Consider the following 21,542-nt stretch of genomic DNA (forward strand, 5'->3'; position numbering starts at 1 on the left):
ACCTACCACACAACAGAGTAAAACATGGTGAATCTTTTGATACCAAATAACTGTAATGTGAATTTTGTTGCAAGTCAACCTTTAAATACAGCTGAATATGCAAATAAGGTAGCAAAGGCCAGCCTCCTTTAGGGGCGTGGTTACATAAATGAAAAAGAGAATACAACTCCAAATGATATAAAGAAAAATAGGAGATGGCAACATACGTTTCCATCACATTATTCAATGCAGATTTTGACTAGTCAATTTTGCTCTTGGAGCTGAAAGATCGGTGTTTTCATCTTATCGATTATTCATCTGAAGATCTTATTGACATTTGCTGTTAGCAATTCACTGGTTGGAATTACTGGGTATTATCATTGGATCCGCTGGTGTGCCAGCAAAGACAGCTATGTAGGGGTCAGATGTATCAATTACTCTACAATGAATATGATCATCTCCTGAACTCGAGGTCTTAGCAAACACGCAGTCATTTAAAGTGGTTGGCTGAAAATAATATGATGGTTCTCTATGAGGGTATTGGATTACAAGAATTATTGTTGCAACCAATTATCACTCGCAAGCAAATAAATTCCATATAATTTACCTTAGTCATTGTTATGGAAAATTGCTATAATTTACATAACTACTACAGGAGACAAAATTAAAATAACTTGCCCATTTAAATTTGACAACAACCAACAACGTCTCCTCTTCAAGATCAAGTTTATATGTAGATGAACAATTCTGTCACTTGCATTTTTCCTACTTTTGTTTTACAGCATGTTAAACAAAATCTTGATTAAAAAAACATTTGCTCAAACAAAGTTAGACTTGCACAATAAAATTGGCAAAACAAAACCATGTTAAGCTGAAATCATTGTTTTATTCTATACAGTGCACTATTATAATTATTATTTATATATAAAAGTTGGTTGTGAACTTGAAAATCATGGAGAGATGAAGTGACAGACAGTGCTTTCTGACATGTCTTGCACCTATAGCGAGACTCTCATTAAGGACCTTTTTCATGGCAAACTGCACACCTTTTGGTAAGATTAGCTTTTGAAAAAAGCAGTGGGAATGAAACCTGAGAGTGGCCTTCGACCAATCTTGTGTCACTAGCAATAATAGAGTCACCAGTATTGGTACTCAAACTCACTGTCAATGATAGAAAATTAGAGAAAACCTAAAAAATTATACAATCAGCCCTTGTGGCCTTTGACACTGATTTTCATGATCAACATAATATATGCGTTTACAAAAGAGAGATATAGTAGTCGATAATGCAATTTATTGTACCATTTCAAAGATTGATTTAGTAAAGGGGTAGTAAGGCATAAGCTGGTCACCTAAAGCCTGGTTCCCATATACGTCGCAAAGCACCGGCAACACACCGCAGGCTAATAGCGGTGAAATGGGAACCTACGCGCCAAGTACCACCAAGGACCACCGGTAGTTCCGGCGGCATTGTAATAGTTTAGCGCTGTTCAAATTTCGCAAAAGGCTGCAGGCAAAACTTTCCTGAAATGCACTGTACAGGTGAAGGTCATCATTATAGAAACAGCATGGGGAGCAAACATTTTATTTGATTCCGCGATTATGTTTAGCGATGCAGCTTATAAGTGAATAGATGCAGCCAAGCCTAGCATCGCAAGCGTTTTGCCGTGCAAGCTACCGCCGGAGTCTCGCAATCGATATAAGAACCAGGCTTTAATCTACACACATTTTAGTATTATAGTCAATGACAGTCAGGCTTAAAACAAGGTTCCACGCTCACATCAACGATGCGTTTGTGGCAATGAGTTAGTGTGCAGTGCTGATGTCATCTAAATGATCCACTCATTATGCCAATGCAAAAGCAATACCCTTTCCTCACTCACTAACGCTGTTACCTTTTTAGATTTTGAAGGATTTTTCAATGTACCGGGTACATTGAAAAATAGGCGTAGAAAATTAGACTGAGTAGTTCCAACCACATGAGATTCCTAGTTAGTAACTTGTAAGTAAGTGGAATGCAGTCATAATAACTATCCATGTATATCAAATGACCCTTAACAAGATGCTGCCTAGCAAGTCTCATAACGAAATCTTCTAAACTACTTCCTTCGTCAGTGTAAACTCCAAATCCTACATTTTTAGCATCAGAAATCTGATATACATTGTAGCTTGACATGCATTTATCTGGTTTCTTTGCATTATAGACCCTAAAGGAGAGTCAGGCATAAAATGAACAAACAGCCTCATCAAAAGAAATTAAATTTTGCCCCACAGGCATATGCATCAGTGAATTTTTTACTGTCCACAAAGGTTTCAGCATATGAAGAGGGCCATGACCCTCATGACCCTCAAACATCTCAGAATTACTAAAATGCATCAGAGTTGATTGCGAAGTTACCCGTTCCTGGACATTATGTTACTAGCAAAACTGGAGTGCATAACTGGGTTGGTTGACCAATAATCAACAATCTCAAGCCTCTTTACTAATCCCATGTGAACAACAATAGCAAAAAACTTTTCAGCTCCTGTATTGCTCTATTGTTACAGTATTCCAAATAGCAAAATAACATGAGGTTTCACTGGATTGGTTGATCCAGCTATAGATAAACGCTGTCTTGCATACGGATTTGTTTGCTCTTTTACATAAGACCAGAAATAATCAGGCAGTAGAACTTCAACCACTTTTAATGGGGTAACTTTAGGGCAGTCAGATAAATCTGATGAAGTACATCTACTTGGTAGCATACAAGATTTATCTACTCTTTGAAAATTATCCCCCATTAGATCCTACAATTAAAAAATAAGTCATACAGTGTTGAAAGTGTGAAATAATACTAGAAATTTCCCTGTCATACAGCCCATGACCAAAGTGATTATGGAAAAAAGAAAGGGTACTTGCTGGTTGAGAAATGCAATATTAGCAGTCAAATGACACTGCAGTGCAATAGGGTAACTGCGATGGTAGCTGTTATGTACTGGGTGTGGGTGTTATTATGTACAACAAACAGCAATAATGGAAGGAAAAGATTATGTTTATATCTCTCCCTGCAATAGAATATATGCAATATTAGAAGTAAAATGGCAAGCTGCTGTGTAACATACAGTTGGAAAGTTGGTTGCGTTGAATGTAGAATGGTTTTGACAGCGATCTGTAACCAAAGTGAAAAATGGGTTATGATCACAGAAACCATGGTTAAGTCGGGTGTGTGAGATTTAGAGTCATTTACACTAGCAGAAGGAGAAAATTCTGTTATTTTGCACAAAAAATTGATTCCAGCTTAATTGCAGCAGATTGTATGGTCAATAAACTGAATGCATGTTTACCATTAGTGCGAAAACATAGTTCTGAGAAAACTGGTGTTAAAGTTTGAGAAACGAAAACCAATGCACAATTTTTTTACATTTCAAAACGCCATAGCAACCAATATCAAGAAGTTGTGATATTTATCTAGATTTTTGTATTTATATGCAAACAATTAGGCTGAATTTAAAAATGTAAACAGATTTTAGCTGGTTGTCATAGAAATAGCTGTATATCTATAAGAAAGTGTGGGCATATAACTTAATTTTGCAGATATTAAAAACGGCTTGGCAGTAGCGCGATATTGAGCACAGTTGTAGTATCATCAACAAAATCTTTAGAAAAATAATAACAGTAACATATTGCCTACCATCAGTCACTATATACTTCGATCTTGTAAATTCGAATGATTATTCTTATAATTAAATCTTATAATAACCTTATAAAATCGAATAATTATTTTTATAATTAAATATTGTAATAATCTTATAAGAATCATTAGAAAAATATCATCTTCATTTCCTTTACTTTCACTGCTTTGGACATCAGTTGGAATACCAAAGTACTCATTATGAGTGTCTAAAATGTCAGTTATCTTTAAAATCGGCAAAAAAGAAGTGATTACTTTTCAGTACTTCTACGTTAATTACAGAAACCTTTGGCAATTGGACAATGCCATAGACTGGTGAAATGTGCACGTTTTTCTCGTGAAATGCGCACGACTTAATGGTTCTACTCTCTGTTGCACTGCTTTATCCGCGTTTCGTTGGCCGGTCTTAATTTTGATTAAAAAGGGCTTGTCAGGTTTTAATGGTGATTTTAGGCCAAATTACCCTGTCTAGTTATGTATTATCCGATCAGATGGGTATGTTTTAGGATATTGTCGAGAATTTTCAAAGACTTGGTAATATATTCAAATAGGTGAATATGTGTTTTGTATCGTTATTATACTTGAACGACTCCATACAAAAATGGTTAAATTTGTTGATAAGATTTCAGTACAAGGGTTTGCATTTGGCCATTCGCGAATACTTTTCGGGAGTTGCGTGCACATATGCATTTATCATAAAGCTCCCAAACACTTGCTGCGCTCGTGTCTGGTCATGGGATTAGAAGCATTAGCAATTATGTACATAATTGTATTAGAGTTTAATTGAAAGTTCAGAGGAAGCGGATAGGGTTTGGTGTCCTTGTATAACGTACCTAACACTGATCTGGACAGCACCCAACCTTGTCACCTGCCTTGTCTTATGCCTCACCCTCTCCCTTTAACTTGATCTAGCTGGCAAATTAAAAAGCAAAAATTATAAACAAGAGTGCCAAGTAGCAGAATTATATGAACAGAAAAAAGAATTTAAATTCTACTTACAAATAGGTGACCGGCTTCTCCGTAGTTCACCATCATCACTACCAAAAACTTATTCCTCAATTCTATGATCCTATAACACAAACAGAAATATACGTGTATATATAAAATATATTATATATAAAGCTGTAGATCACGTATACAGAGCAGTTCAGATGTACAAGTATAGACAGCGAGACCCATACATTCACTGCACATGTCAATATGTACTTGTTCACAGTTACACATACATGAAAATACAATACAACGTATGTTAATATATATACCCACATATATAGGTGCATATGTAGTCTGCATGAGAACATGCTTATGTACAGTTACCTATGAGAATGACATGAATATGAAGTGATGTATGTACAACAGAAATAATGTATTCAATATTCAGTTTACAACCTGAGTAAACAGACTCCTGCTGTTGGCTGGTCCACAACTTCCTCCCTAATCTCGGACTCCTCCTCACTAGTATCATCCTTCAAACAGAAACATAGCAAAACTACATGCTAGTAATAGTACTAAATTGCGAAACTCTACCACATTTTTTATTTTTTAAATGCAATAGTATAAATAAAACTAATTATCAAAATTAATTGAAGTTATTTTTATATTTTGGTATCAAAATAGTCGAATTGCACAGAAGTGTTGAGACTCAATAAAAAACATTAGTAAGAGAAAAATAGACTCAAACCAAAAGGTTGAAGGAGAGGAACTGACTATTGCTTTATAGATCTAGAAAATAAGACCTAAAATTTTAAATCTACATGAAACATAAACTTGACCAACTTAGAAAAAAGCATTGATACAAAAAATTAATTCAATTTATTTATGTTTCGGGCTTTATAGACGGCTCTAAGAATTAATATGATCCTATTGCAGGTGAATGATAACTTGAGTCTGACTCACTCACTAGAATGTGCATTTTATAATTAAAACCACAATTAAAATCAGCAAAATTAAATGTTAATAATAACTTTAAAACATAAAAAAAAAATTTGAATTTGATTTATTTAGTCCTTCATTGTTACCTCTTCTGACTCTGCATATTTATCTCCAAAGTCAAAAGAAAAATCGACTGCATTTGATAAAACTTGAAGTGGCCATGTTTTTTGGTTTAGGTTGATGTCAACTTAGGTTTAGTATTTCGATTATAAGTATTGCGAAATAATTTATCAAGTCAAAGTTTTATGTTTTTCTGATTAGCCAGATTTTATTTGATATAATCAATTAAAAACTTTCTTTTATAATTTAAAAATAACAATATTTTGAATGGGTAAAGAGATAAGGCGAGATAGCTCCTGTTGGTAGCCTGGCAATGATCAAAATACACGAGTATACTACCAGTGGGTGCGAGAGTAAAGGGTGGTAAAGCTAAAAGTCGGTCAGCAAAAGAATTTTAATATTGCAATTTTTTTAACATAATTGCATAAGAATTTTTTAGCTGTTTGTACACGATGGAGTTCAGAATGTCCAGTTACAGGTAAAATATTCAATGCACTATTTTCCAAGTTGTTTTAGATTATCTACACATAATCTACACATAGTATCAAAAAGTACTTACATGAGTCTATCGCAAGCAAAACCAAAAGGCTGGATGAAGGTCTACAAAGCCAAAATGCTTTCATTGACATGTTTTCTGATAAAGTTATTGGCACATATGCATCGCCCACACCTTCCACTGTATGCTCACTTATAGCTTTAAATTAACGATTTGTTTTATTTTCGCTTGAATGCCCAGTTATTTAAATAGATCGAAACTGATTGTGGAAAGTTGAGCGCCTGTGTCTATCAAAACAGAATGTTCTTGACAAAGAACTACGAAATCAATTAGTGATTCATAAAGCATATTAGAAATGCTAGACATCTATTAAATTATCTGGTTATTTAACTTCATAAGAATGAACTTTCTCAGCAAAAAATTGCCCCGATGGTTGGATGTTTCAAAATGAGTGCCAACACCATGATTAGATGACGGTTAGAAACCAATGGACTAAAAGAGAAATCTGGAAGAGAAAGAATATGAGTCACTACTGAACACCATATCAAACTCCCGCATGGGTCTCCATCAGCCTCCATGTGTCCCTCAGGGTCAACTAATGTCAATGTGGTTGCTTCGACAGTACGAACCCAGCTGTTCGAAAATGTGCTGAGAGGATGTAAAACAAGAAAGTAACCAAAAGTCAATGAGAAGCAAAGGAAGGCGTGATTGAATCGGGCAAGAGAGCAAGTGACATGAAAGCAGAAGCAATGAGCAAGTCTTGCTCAGCTTTGAAAGCGCCTTTACCACCAAGAACCATGCAGGCAACCATTATGTCAGAAAACCAGCTGCCACCAAACAAGAACCAATACTAGCAACAAATACTAAACAAGAACTACTAAACACCCAAATAGTGTTAGGGTTTCATGATGCACTGCAGCTGGTGGTATTAGTCACCTCCATATTTGTGATGGAATGATGAATGCCACCAAGTCTGAAGATGTACAGCTGACCTAGACGTTGCCAAGTGCCAGAACATTGGCTTAAGGGAATGACTGGATGTTTCAAGATGACAGCACACCTTACCATTGTGCAAGATTGGTGAAAGGATGAATAGATGAGAATGAGGTATCAACCATAACATAACCAGCGCAATCTCCAAAACTAAAACCTATAGAAAAAATGTGGCAGACAATAAGCTGTATCATAACAAAAAACAAGCTCACTTAAAAAAGAGTTTAAAAAGATGGTCGGTAGCATGCCAAAACGCTCTCAAGCCACCATCAAGAACAAAAGCCAGTCAAGGAGCACAACCAGAACAAGGCTGGTCAAATATTAATGGTATTCCAAGCACTTTACACACCCAAATAGACTTTTGCAGAGCTACCAATTATTAGAAGAGCTGTTCAAATTATGTTGCAATAGTATCACAAAATTAATTAATGGAAAACAATATAAGCAAATAGCTAGGCTTTCTTTTGATTTTTGTTCAGGCCAGTTGCATACCCATTTTCATGGAAAAAAATTAATTGCCAATTGCGGCTTATTGGAAACTCCATCAATAATAATCGTTAGAAAATTCTGCATCTAATGGTACATGGCCCGTGACGGCCATTAACAAAATTAAGGCAATAAATGCTTGCTATCAGCAAATGTCTCTTAAAATTTGGGGCCTCATCATTTTTTGTCTGACGGCACTGTATATCATACATCAATGTCAGACTTTAAATAAAATGCCTTCAGGTATATGCCGTGACTCTTTGAAAGAAGCTGAACATGTCTTTGGAGATTGTCTGACTGCCTATATTTGGAAGCGTGAGACCAAGGGAATTCTTCTTAGCAAAGATTCTTGTTTATATAAATATATATATATATATATACATGTATATTACACACCAATGTCAGACTTTGAACCCTTGAAGGTTATTGTTCTGGATTCCAATGTAACTCGCATGTAAATGAAAATAAAGCTGAATAGAATTAATGTATGTTGAAACGACTGTTATATAGATTTGACAAGCGAACCAAAAAATGCTGTATGTTGAGGTAATGGTTTAGTAGGAATGGCTTGGTTATCGATTGTTGTTAAGACAAATTTATCTTACATGTAAATTACCCATCAATGTATTTAAATCATTAGCATTTAAATCATCAATTTAATCATCAATTATTGAGCCTACCAATGGCATCGAAGTGATTCAGAAAACCTTTATCTCTCATAATTATAGGAATCTAGTTACCTTAACAGTGTTAGATGGCATGACGATAATTATAAATGATGTGAAAACTTTTCATACAATATATTTCAGTGTGCATGACATAAAACCCCTTTGACAACCAACCAGTGCTACCGAGTATAAAAAAGAAAAAATTTGAAAACAGTAAAATGAGAAATCTCAGCAAACCCAAGATAACTATAACTCAAACTAACTTACTTTACATATACCACAAAACTTATATGTCAACATCACCTTTACTTGAATGCCACCCCTATTTGACAGCACTATAAGAGAAGTGTTGAAAATAGAGCGTAACCCTTTAATGGAACTTCGCCCCTATTTGATCGACCGTTTTGACATTCTTTGATCTTTACCAACCCGTAGTAGCAAGTGATCAGCAAAAAATAGTCTACAAAATTGTGCTAATAATGACTCAGTTACATCAATAACAGTTTGCCGTTGCTCCTTGTATCAAAGTTCATTTTCTAACTCCATAGCTTATGGTTTTTTCTTTAGAACTTTGAAAGCAACGGCATAGAAATAATTAATAACTGTATCAGGCTAATAGTAGTTCCTTATTTAACGAGGTCTTGATACTTCGGCAAATGTAAAAAAAATGTTTTAACAATCGCGATGGAATCTGCATTACTATTCTCAGAATAAACTTGCTTAGCGCGCATGCAGCTAAAAGTTTACCATTCTTTTGGCAAAAAGTTTTCCAAATAACAATGTGTGAAAGTTTTGCTTTGCTAAAAACATTGTTTGCACGCTGATATCGACTAGTTCAGCAGTGCAGAAGTAGCGATGAAGTCAGCAGACACTGTGGAAGGTATTAAAAAGCCAGAAGAAAATGAAATAGTTCCAAACTAAAGCAACAATCAGAACAGAACTGGCCCAGCAAACGACACAAATACTTCTGTTTCAAAAATGTTAAATTTTGTTTATGCATGTATTATAAATATGGTTGGTTTATGCCACTTGTTTTTGAATATACAGTGAAACTCGGATAACTCAAACTTCAAGGGACCGAGCAAAAGTGTTCGAATTATCAGAGTGTTCAAGTTATCAGAGCACTGTCACAAGTCCATGTATTCACTTATTTATTAGTAGATACATGAACATATACAAACTATAATATAAATCAAAAGCACAAATGGCTTGTTTCAAATTAAATGCTTCTAATGTAAAGTTTAAAACGTTTTTATCAAAAATATAGATATATAGAGATATAGTATAGAGATTTTTCTATCACTTGAGATTGGTTTGTTGTTTGAGGTGATGTTATTGCCAGGACGTTTTTTAGATTGACATTGGCAAAACTTGATCGTTGCTGAAATGCTCAAAGAAAAGACATCTTTTTCTTTTGAGCATTTTACCCACGATCAATTTTGCCGATCTTTCTTGAAGTTTATGGAAAGATTACCTTACTTTACCTGGGATTCGTTAAGAGCAACACTCCGAGGCAGTTCAATTAAAAGTTTTACGAGGTTTTACGGTACATTGTATATCACTCACGCTTTTTGAATGGATAATTATTGAATGTACACACGTATTTTGTGTTTAGGTCAAACGATGAATAGTTTTTTTTAGCTAAGACAACGTATACGTTTGATTACAACATTTTTTAAGACGTTTTAAACATTCAACATTCCGACGTTAATTCAACACGGAATCAACGTCGGAAAACTATTCATCACGGGCTAGCCGGGTCACGCACTCAAGGATTTTCGCCACGCAAATACAAAACAAAAACAACATGCTGTTTTTGTTTTGTATGTGCGTGGCGAAAATCCTTGCGCCCGTGACCCGGCTAACCCGTGCTATTCATCGTAAAGCAGTATAAATCAAATTTCACCAAACCTTTAGAACAGTCGTTGACAAAAATATTTTGCCGATGGAGGTAATAACGACGCTTATGAATTACGAAAAGTTGAGGTTTACCTCTATGGCTTGGAATAAAGTGATTTTCTAAAGTGATAGCAACCGTTTCGGTAGCCGTTGGGCAAAAAACAGTTCGTTATAACAATGTTGAATTCGAGTTATATAGAGCCATTTATCATTGCGTGGGAACGGACCAAGCAAATCCAGTCGAGTTAACCATGTGTTCGCTATATCCGAGGGCGAGTTATCCATGTTTCACTGTATATCTGTGGCATTTGATAGATTATTATATAATTTATAAATTTGCCGATTCATGGCATATTATTTCATAGCATCATTGCGATTATTTAAACTTGGCTTACAAAGGATCGACGCTCATAACTCCTTTTTTATTGCACATAAAATGCCAGTCTTGCATATGCAGCAAACATATTGATGAGTGTAATGAGCTTTTATGCAACACTTAAAGATGTAGTTGCGTCAAAAATGAAATTAGGACCCATAAAAGGCTAAAACATCAGCTACAATTTGATGCCATTTTTGTCTTTGTAGACCAACCCTGTCCAGAGATATATGCGTTTGAATGAGGCCCTCTTTTAAAAAGCTCACGTTCCAGCGGGTGCCAATTTCGTGACGTCACTAGCTTGTTTTCTGAAACAAAACCACGAGCGATAAATATGAGGTCGCTTCGTTAGCCAATCACGATCGCGAAATTTTTATATAGACCGTAATAAATGTTATCACTCGTAAAACGCGTTGTCTGTGATCTCGAAGATTCTCATCGCTAGAGAATTCATGCTCATCGTTACTGATTCAACACGTTTCAACAATTACTAAGTTATACATAGTTTTAAAATGGCTTCAAGTTCGAGCGACCGCTACTCAGAGTTATCTGAGCAACGTTTAGTAAAAGATTAGAGTAGACAGCCTATGGCCAAAGCTGACAGGCGTCAGCAGCGTTTTGCTGCAGAAGAAGACAGAATGGAGGTAAATTAACTTAGAGTCTTCTATACTTTAGTAAATGTAATATTTTTTATAGTCATAAATACATATACTAATTAATAAAATGATAATTCTTTGCTATCTCCAATCATCGTTTCATAGCTTATCTGCCGTTTTACCTAGCTATAATATTTTTTTCGAATTTTCTTTGGTAAATTAGAGTCATGATTACAAATTATTTTCACACGTAGGAAGTGGGTAAAATCGATTGATCATTGCAAATCTTTAATTTCCAGAACCAAAGCTTCGAATCGTTGGCTTGGCGTACTTGTGCCTTTATTAAATGTTTATTCGTTTTTAAAATTACACTCGCAATCTATTTAACTCCCAATTTGGAAGCTGTCAATAGATACGCTTTAGAATGACATATCTATGAATGACATATTTATTGCATCTACTTTGTTTACATTTACTTGTTTTACTGATTGCAGAATGTTTATGTCGTCCCACCAGCCGAAGAAGCTTTGTCAGTGTGGAAACTGCTATAAAGGAGAAAGCAAGACTTGAATGCGTGCTGGATGATGTTTTGTTTGAGTTTGTTGCAGTAGATGAATTTGTCTTATTGTATCAGCTAATACTTTGTGAGTGGCCACGACTTGATGAATATTTTTAATAAAAGCTTTATGCCGAGATGAAAATATTTTTGCTTGTAAAAATTATATAATAAAATAATATTGTTGAAGATAATGCAAAACATGATTTGCAGAATATTGTAGTGAATCGGATATGGTATATGGGTGTCCGCAGAACTGGAGAATGTGAGTTCAAATCCAGTTTGCAGCAGACTTCTCATCCTTAAAACTCTATCCCTGTCTATATTCTTTTCAAAGAGGTGGCTTGCTAGTAGTAAGTAACTAGTAAGAAACTAGTACGTAGGCAATAGGTAATAGGCGACATAATGTGGGCGGGGCTTATGGGAGGCTGTATATCGTTTATATGGGTAGCTGCAGAACTGTGCTGATACAAAGACCGCGTTCTACATAAAGTGACTAGACAGAATTACCGTAGACCGGTAGAATTGGTAGTCGGTACCCAAATGTTTACACAACATTTGGAGAAAGTGAGTAGAACAAACTTTCAATTTTTGTTATTTGAGGCCTTTTAAACATTCATAATAATGCATCTGTAGCAGGATTTAAAATTTTATTCTAGCCAACACGAGCAAATACAAAATAAGATATATGCCAATAGAGCCGCGTAAGACTAGACTTTTATCGCAAATAGCCGATGTGAATACGAGAGATAGAGAGAGGTTGCCAAACGCGTGACATCATTTTTGGCGAGGCTGGGCACGTTTTTGTGGCCTGAGCGTTTTTACGGTGATCAGATTTTTTCGGTTTTAATCTTCAAATATCTTGGCAATGCGATCGCGTAACACAACAAACAACATATCAACTGATAGAGAAAAAAAAATGCTTTCTTTTAAGATCAACTTAAATTTTGACGCAACTACATCTTTAAAGAATAAAGAAAGCATAATATTATTATGCTTTATTAGTTATCTTGAGGTGTTGACTGATGTTCTAAAAAAAGAATCAAGGAGATTGACCCACTAGAAGCTGAGATATAGCCAGCCAAACACAGGTCTACCTAATACAGAATCAGAGGAAAACCCTTCGAAAATCCCGAAAACTGTGACGTATAAAATCGACTTAATGGTCATGTGCCGGAGTTGCGCACCCTTACTGCCGTTACGTATAATGATTGTTTTGGCTACGAGATGTGAAACGCTTCTCGCGATAGTAAATAATTTACAGACTAGCTCTGGTTTCTCAGAAAAATCAACCAAACATTGTGTGGTGAAGGCATTTGCCCACAACCCTTCGCCATGATTTTTCAAAGCAGAAGAGCAGATTTTGACAATTGTGCTTCAAATTTTGACTCGATCTCCACGGATATGCTCCGAAGATCATCTGTTCAACGAACGGCGCGTGTATAGTCTATATGTGATATCCGCAAGTTGCAGTTTGTTTAGAATAAGAAATAGGAATGGGACTTTTTGTTCCTTCATCATTTTTCTACTGTGTATCTACTGCAGCATTCTTCTACTGTGTATCTACTGCAGCATTCAGTTGATTTTCATGATTATCGTCACTATTAACAGACTGGAAGTTCACTACAGCCATAATCTTAAAAGGACTAACTTGACCGTGCTGCTCTTGCTATAAGAAAAAAAAACGATAACTTTTGCTTTGATTTTTCTATTGATCTATTATCTTATCTATGATTATTTTTATGATTTATATAATATTCATAATGCATATTATACAAAATAATAATATAACTGCGTATAGAATAAATGATGTAACTAATATAATTTGTAGAAAATTCCAAATGATAACCGAGATTGATGATTGATTTAATTGATTTCATTTATTAGCTATAGTTACAAAAATCTGAACAACGCTAAAAATGAGTCTGAATAGGGAAGCTAAGTAGGAGAACAACAAAACTGAGCTGAACTAGCAAGATAGCGAAATGTTGCGAAATAATAGATGCGTGTAATTATTTTATGCTAAAACTAATCTACACGTCAGAGGGACTGGTTCGGAATTCTAGGAGCGATGATTGTTAGGCCCAATTAGATTGTTCTATACTTCCAGGGATTAAACCAATTAAAACGCCGTGATTGTTATAGGAGAGCGCATTAGTTGGCTTAATTGACCAATGGCACACAAGTCGATTTTATACGTCATATATTGATGATTACCAAAACACTTATGTTTTTTGGTCGACCTGTGTTTGGCTGGCTATATCTCAGCTTCTGGTTGGTCAATCTCCTTGATTCTTTTTTTAGAACATCAGTCAACACCTCAAGATGAATAATAAAGCATAATAATATTATGCTTTCTCTATTCTTCAAATATAGTTTTAAAAATATAGCTTTAAATTTAGAATGAAATAAAAAATTAAAAATTCCAACAAATTACATAGTGGGCTATAAGGTCATCGTATGTTAATTGAAGGCAATAGATATCAACTGGTAGAAATACTTCTCAGCTTCCCAATGATTATTCATCTAGAAATCCATGACAAATTGGGAGTAAGTTACAGCAGATTTATTGCATAAAAAGGGTTAAAGTCATTCTACTAATATAGGTGACATTAGATTAGCTCGTAAAAGGGTTAAATTTAGTTTCTCAAAACTCTGACACGCTATTTGAAAAATACAACGCCACCCTCCATTCGAACGTGACTTCTAATAAAACGCCACTCTAGGTGAAAGGTAGAAAAATACAGTGCCATGGCACTCAAATAGAGGTTTTATGGTGCATTTTCTGTAAAATGCTAAACATTAAAATTTTACTAGAAGACACAATCAGAAAAAAAAACTATGCTTGATGTTTGCTGCATCAAGGCACAAACTAAGCAATATGATTATCATGTTATAAATACAAACTGCCATTTGCCTGCGTGTACATAATTCCCATTCAGCTCCTAAATCAATGTATCTAATTACAAATGTGACTCTAGACAGAATTTATCATTAAATATCACTTGGCATATTCTTTGGTTTTATAGCTTGTTAAGGTTTGAAGGTATTTCCTTTTGTTCTATAAATAGAATCATGACTATTAGGGCAAAAACTTGAAATCTACTTTTCTGACTATTACTAATTATTCCCACGATTAATTATACTTTTGTCATCAAACAAGCCTTACAAGGAAAATAAATTTTGTTGCAGATACATTGACTGATAATTTGTTTAGAATTAATTAATGCAAATGTTCTAAGATATTGATTATGTATTAAAATGTTTAAAATTCACATCACTACCGACAATTGGTTTTTCCATGTGATTTGTACTAATTGGCCTATGTGTAATACTAGCATTATTACTTAAAAGATAAAGATACCAGAATGCAGAAAAGCTTTGCCTATCATGTTAGCTGTTATATTTAGGTTACATTTAGTTAGTTTCACTTTCAGTTTAATTAGGAAATATGTATGTGTGTGACATGCGCAAAGGCAATCATGCAAACATGTGCTAGAAAAATGGTTGTTCTTTTTAGCGCGCTTGTGTTGTTCAACCAATATATAAACAAACTACCCAAGGCAAGAATTGCTGTGTCAACTAGGCAACCCTGATTGTCTAGACACAGCACGGAGCCTATTGAGCTAAGTATTCCAATGATATGGTATAGTTATTTGGTAGACCTGCACATGCTGCTGCAACGACTGGTATATATTGTGAAGCTGACAAGGGCTATTATAGACACAGACAGAAAGAATTCACTCGTCTGTTTAACAATCTAGTTTAGATCTAGTTTCACGAGCTGTTTAGTTCTGTGGCTTATAGATAAATTATATTTAGTAAATATTTCATTATATTGGCAAACATTTTTTTCCTTTTTTTTCTAAAGGGGCTTTGCAAACATGTTGGAAGAGGCACAAACTGACCCACCAGTGCAGTCCAGAGTGCCTCCACTGAGAATTAAGGTTGACAATCCCAAGTATCTTGATTTTGCTAATGCTGCTACTGGATGGTCTGACTGGCTCAGACGGTTCAGGAGGTTTCGCAATATAAGTGGGTTAGCCAATCAAAGTAATGAAGTGCAGGTTGACACTTTTTTGTACATTATGGGGCGAGAGAGTGATGACATATAAGATCAGTTGGAGTTTGATGAAGAGGAGAGAACACTTGATGTTGTTACAGAAGCTTGTACTCAGTACTTTCAGCCATGAAGGAATGTTTTGCACTATAGAACTCAATTTTATCAATGTAGGCAAGGCGCTGATGAAAGTGCTGAAGAGTACATTAGGGCCATACGTGCTTTAGCATCTAAATATAGATTTAGCTCAGGGCTTACACAAACTGGCACGGTCAAAGATGGGCTCCTTTCTGAAATGATAGATACACCATTGAGCTCTGAAGTTCAACTTAATGAGGATGTTCCACTAGCCACAGTCACCTCTAAAATGAGAGTTAAGGAAACTAATTCAATGCAAATGGAAAATTAAATTAAAATAGCTGTTGTTAAGCTGGGTTCATCAATGTCATAATCCAATCAAGCAGGCGCTTCTAAACAGGCAGGAGGCATAATACGTGATTGTCGATACTGTGGAAAATCACGTGAGCTTCATTCGTGTCCCGTGTTTGGAAAAATTGTAAACTGTGTGAAAAACTTGATCATTTTGCAGCTGTTTGCAAGCAGAAGCTCAAACAAACAGATGAGGTGACTGTAGATAGAGAAAATTCCGAATATTGAGATCAATTTTTTATAGTCTAGTGATACAGTGCATGCAATCGAACAGAGTTCCAATAGGAGTGTATTTGTAGATGGTTTTTTACTAGATGACGATTGTGATGTCTCTAGTGTTGATAATGAATGACTAATCAAGATTATGTGTAATGTAAATGTCATTTTGGTGACTAAAGTTGATACTGGTGCACAAACTAATGTTATACCGTACTCTGAGCTTCAGAGAATCTCACCAAAGGCCTCCCTTACACCTAGTTTAACTCGTTTGAATGCATACTCGGGTCACGCACTGCCTCTTTTAGGAGCGGCACGTATTGAGCTTTGTTACAATGGACAATCTTATACAATACAATTTCATGTGCTAGAACAGGGGTTAAAAGCAAAGAACTTTGCTAGGCTTTCCTTCTATCAAAAAACTAGGGTTACTAAGGGCTGCTGTATCACTAGTTAACAAAGATGACCCAGACTGTCACAAATGAGAGAAAGCAAAACAACTCCCAGAAGTGTTTACAGGGCTAGGCAAGTCATGCACTATTCACAAAATCAGACCTGAGCTAAATGCTTTAACTCATGCTTGTTCACCCAGGACTGTGCCTTATGCCATAAGAGACAGACTCAAAAATGAACTTGACAGATTAGTTTCTCTAGATATAGTTGCTAAAACTGATGAAGCAAGTAAGTGGTTAAATCACATAGTGCCTGTGCTTAAACCAGATGGGTCCTTGAGAATTTGTTTACATCCGCAGGATTTGAATAGGGCAACAGTGTGTGATAGGTACACACATCCAAAAGTGTCGAACATATATGCTAAACTGTCTGGCTCCAAAGTATTCTCGACACTAGATGCGAGCTCTGGCTTTCATCAAATACCTATTGATGAAGAGTCCTCCAGACCTATAACTTTCCTAACGCTTTTTGGAAAATACAAGTATAAACGCCTCCCTTGTAGAGTTACAAGTGCTCCTGAATTCTTTCATAAGACTATGGCAGAGATGGTAGGTGACATATCAGAGGTACAGATCTATATGGATGACATGCTGGTACATGCACCTACTGAGGTGTTGCATGATACCATATTGAATCAAGTTCTAACTAGATTTTTTTCAAAACTGGTCTCAAGCTAAACCTGAAAAAAGCGTCATTTCAGTAAACATAGTGTTCAATTTCGGGGCCACACAGTGTCATAAGACGGCATCAATCCATCACCTGCCAAGGTGAAAGCTATACAAGAAGCAGTTGCACCCAGTAATAAAGGTGAGTTAAGGTCACTTCTCGGCTTGGTGACCTACTTAGCCAAGATAAGTTCCAACTTGTCAGAGGTGACTAAACCTTTAAGAGAGTTAACCAAAAACAATGTGGAATTTCCCAGAGATGAGGCTCAACAAGAGGCTTCAAAAATGTGAAAAGTATGGTCAGTAAGACACCAACTTTGGCTCATTTTGATCCCACAAAGGCTGTGGTTGTCAATGTTGATACCAGCTTCTATAATCTGGGAGCAGTTTTTAACTCAAGAGGGCAAACCTATAGAGTTTGCTGCTCAACCACTAAAACCAACACAGACTCTTTATGCTCAAATAGAGAAAGAACTACTAGCCATTCAGTTTGGGCTGACTCAGTTCCACCAGTATGTCTATGGTCGTACTGCACAGGTTGAATCAGACCATATGCCTTTGGTAAATATAACCAGGAAGCCTCTACATGAGCTGACGCCTTGCATGCAGAGGATGAAAATGTGAATGCAGCACTATGACTACGAAGTAGTTCATGTACCAGGCAAATTTAAAAACTTCTTAGACTATCTATCACGTTCATGCCCTGTAAACACCATAGTGGAAGATTTGAACATAGACGATCCCCTAGCGAAAATCTGTGCAGTCATTCTCAGAACTGACACTGATATTAATGACTATAGAGAGTCAACTGTCAAAGATACTACTCTACAAGTAGTCATAAGATATACAAAGAATGGTTGGCCAAAGCAAAGAAGGCAGTGCCATTCACTGGCAAAATAATTCTGGCAACATCGCAAACAAATAAGTGTTCTTGACAATCTCTTATTTTATGAAGATCGTCTAATAGTTCCTTATGAAAAGCAGTCTAGGCTTATTGAATAGCTACACGACAGCCATCAGAGCATATCAAAACCCAGCAGCGAGCTCGTGCTGCTTTGTGTTGGCCCGCCATGAGTAGACAGATTGAAGATCGAGTTGCTGGGTCTGAAATCTGCAAACTACATGACAGAGCTCAGGAGAATGTACCCCTAACTCCAAGTGAACTTCCCACACATCCACGGAAAGCTATTGGAAGTGATCTGTTTCAGTTCAAGGATGTTCATTATCTCATTACTGTAGACTACTATTTTAAGTAGGTTAGTGTGTCTAAGCTCTGTGATACCACAAGCAAAAGTGTTGTACAGGAGTTTCAGAAACTGTTTGCTGATTTTTGTTGTCCTACCACTATAAAATCTGACAACGGTCAGTACTCCAGTGGTGAGTTTAAAAAATTCACAAAACCTCTAAGTATTACTCATGTAACATCATCTCCAGGTTTTCCTAAATCAAACGGTCAAGTAGAGCGTATGGTTCAAATGGTCAAGCACCTGATGATCAAAGCTGATGAGGACGGCAAGTGTTTTTGGCAGTCTTTGCAGATGCTCAGAAACACTCCTTTGGCAACAGATTTGCCAACTCCAGCTCAACTTCTGCAAGGCAGAAACCTCTTTGATGGGATTCCAGTAAAAGCACATTTTTGGTTTCCTAGAGCTTACGACAGAAAAGACATTCATGCCAAACTGTCAGATCGACAAGAAGTCATAAAAGCAAACCATGACGTGAAAGTCTGTAAGGAAAAACCTGTTTTGAAACAAGGTCAACCAGTTTCGTTTAATGGTCAGGATGGCAAGTGGCATAAAGCTACAGTGATAGAGCATCACTCACACGACCGGTCTTACGATATTCAAAATCACGCAAGAGTGCATGAGCTACGACGGAATCGTCAGCACCTACAAGCAGATTTTACTAAGCCAAGAGCGAACAGACAGGTCTCACAGCCTGTGTCTATGACAGACAATACTGCAAGTACTTACTCTGACATGGCATCAAAACTTGTAGGAAACCACACTAGTGGTACGGCATCAAGTCCTAATATGGTTTCAAATGCACTACTGGTTGGCACACCTATCAAGCAGCCTGTTGACTCAAGTGCTAATCACATGGAAAAATCCATCCCTGTTACGATCCCGGCCTTACGTACTCGTTCTGGTAGAACTGTGGTAAGACCTCTGAGGTATTGTGAGTGACAATTTTCTTCAATATCTAGCACCTTATATTATCATGTCTGTATTCTTGTTTTCTCACATTTGCTGCTTTTAGTTTTCGTTGCTTACTTACTACCTATTTCGTTCTACAGAACGAGATGTTATATTTAGGTTACATTTAGTTAGTTTCGCTTTCAGTTTAATTAAGAAATACGCATGCGCATGATATGCACAAAGACAATCATGCAAACATGTGCTAGAAAAATGGTTGTTCTTTTTAGCGTGCATGTGTTGTTTATCAAATATATAACCAACCTATAACTATAACATCTAACAAACTAACATATAACAATAGCTACACCTACGTAGGTCAGTTGAGACAAAACAAAAAGTTCAGTTGCAGTTGTGCACCCATTGCACTATAATTCAGATACATATCCTCATATTTTAAAATAGAATCAACAACCTAATAAACAGAAAAATCGGTCTGCGCAAAAACAACGGCAAATCCATCACCAACGACAATTTTAGTCCAAAAATCCCTGCATAAAATATTTTATGTAAATGATGAATGTAAAAGTAAATTAATAAAAATCAAAACTGGTAGAGGTTAAGGTATATTATCAACATGGTTCATCTCTTTCGATTTGAAGGCGCTTTATGCATACTATTTGAAAGTATCCACGAAGAAAGAACAATTATCGTAGAGAAATAGATTAAGTGGCGACTACACATAGCCCAAGTACTGAATCAAACATTTTATCACGAGTAATAGAACTGAGATATTGCAAGAGTTGTCTGACCTTTAGTGTACCTACGATAATCTGTAAAAATTCGGACACCGAGTGTTCACATAAAACTACCTAGTATTTATGGTATAGTAGTGTGAGCGTTATTTTTGTTAAATGGACACTGTTTTAAAAAATTACAAAATTGTGAGTAGCAGTTTCAAACATGCAAATGACGAACATACTATGTGTAATAATCCACGAAACAGTTTTTTTGAGTAGAGTTGTTTGCTCTTTTTGCCGTAAAACGTACGAAGCGAAGTTTCTCTTAGCCAAATTCCAAGCGTATGGAAAATCCAGAACGATAGTACTTTGTGATAATAATAAACAATAACAGGCGTTACCCGCGTCTTTGGAAAAAGTTTTTAGTCGCAACTGCGTCAAAGTTTCCGTTCAGGGAAAAACCCTTTTGTAAGAAAAGCTATTAGGGGAAAGTAATAGACTTGGTAATAATCTCAATAGCCCTGGTGAAATAGTATCATTTTTAACACTCGAATGATTGAATTGATACTTATTGTTTATTTGGGTACCAGTCCATTAGAAATCCGAAGAGCTCCGTGTCAAGCTCATCGAGTACAGGTCCCCTGCTAGGTGACACCCGACATGCATTACAGCAAAGGCCAGCAAAGAGCTAAAGTAAGAAGCCTTGGGTTTACAAATAGAGCAAAATAACTTACATGCTGAAGCAGACTCACAAGCTGCTTTAATACGTCTGCTAAGCTAACCCTAACTACCGACATATTTTATCACTCGCCTCTGAATTCCTCAGAGAGTGTAGTCCTCACACCAATAATTGTATTTTATCATTCATCTGTCTTTGAATTAACTCTAACAAACTTTGTGCGCTGTAAACACCTTGACAGTGATGTAGCAAAACCGAAACATTGATTCAGTTTTGTAGCTATGCCAAGAACATCTGTGCATCCTTTCTTCATGCTGTGGGTTGATGAGCTATTCTTTTTGCTAGGAGGCTGTTGATTTCATGCTTAAGCACTTATTGTGACTAAAATATCTTGAGGTAGCATAAGAACTCTACGTAATGGCAGCAAGGCAACCAACTAAAACTTCAATATAT

At 36.1% G+C, this 21,542-nt stretch overlaps 1 long non-coding RNA gene across 1 annotated transcript; it reads right to left on the reverse strand.

Annotated features, from left to right (window-relative positions):
- Window positions 1–2,274: 2,274 nt before the first annotated feature.
- Window positions 2,275–20,358, reverse strand: LOC137385290 (uncharacterized). The gene is made up of 5 exons (XR_010977753.1): window positions 20,308–20,358; window positions 6,202–6,242; window positions 5,040–5,116; window positions 4,484–4,562; window positions 2,275–2,766 (listed from the first exon to the last, which is right to left on the reverse strand). It is a non-coding gene; the product is annotated as an uncharacterized lncRNA (long non-coding RNA).
- Window positions 20,359–21,542: the final 1,184 nt, after the last annotated feature.

Source organism: Watersipora subatra, chromosome 1, assembly GCF_963576615.1.
Source record: "Watersipora subatra chromosome 1, tzWatSuba1.1, whole genome shotgun sequence".
In the NCBI taxonomy this organism is placed as follows: Eukaryota; Metazoa; Bryozoa; class Gymnolaemata; order Cheilostomatida; family Watersiporidae; genus Watersipora; species Watersipora subatra.